This window comes from Octopus bimaculoides, chromosome 15, assembly GCF_001194135.2.
Source record: "Octopus bimaculoides isolate UCB-OBI-ISO-001 chromosome 15, ASM119413v2, whole genome shotgun sequence".
NCBI lineage: Eukaryota > Metazoa > Mollusca > Cephalopoda > Octopoda > Octopodidae > Octopus > Octopus bimaculoides.
Window position 1 is genome coordinate 30,444,902 of NC_068995.1, and position 740 is coordinate 30,445,641.

The following is a 740-nucleotide window of genomic DNA, read 5'->3' on the forward strand; positions in this document are numbered from 1 at the left end:
AAGAAGAAGAAGAAGAAGAAGAAGAAGAAGAAGAAGAAGAAGAAGAAGAAGAAGAAGAAGAAGAAGAAGAAGAAGAATATTCGACTGGCTGTTGTGCGGTAAAGCAAACCTCGAGAGAGCAGAACAGCGGTATGAACACAAGCCAGAAGAAGTATTGGAAAACGAACATTACAAAATACCCTGGGATTTTAACATACAGTGCGACCAAGTCATAGAGGCGAGATGGCCAGATATCGTGATTATCCATAAAAATGAAAAAGAAGCAAAGATAATAGATATTAACAAAAACAAACAAAAATAATAACCGAACACAGAAACGAAACGAAACAAAATGCATACAAAATTATAACTGTTCTCTTGGACTGAGAATTGAAGTTCAAGGTAATTAGAAAGAACATGTATAAACATAGTTATTTACCGTTCCAGATGTGTATGAGACTAATTTCTTTGACGATTTACCATTATTGATTTCTAACAGTTAAACCAGACTACACACATACTAGTGGACAGAACAGTGAAAGAATTATCGATTATTTCTCAGTATCTTTTTTGCTTCAGTTGATTTTTTTTAATGGTTAGCAGGCTCAGAGAGCTTGTTTATTATTATTATTATTATTATTATTATTATTATTATTATTATTATTATTATTATTATTATTATTATTATCATTATTATTATTATTATTTTATGTTTGACTTTTGTTTTGCATTTGTAAAAGTTGGATCCAAGTCTCACCCAG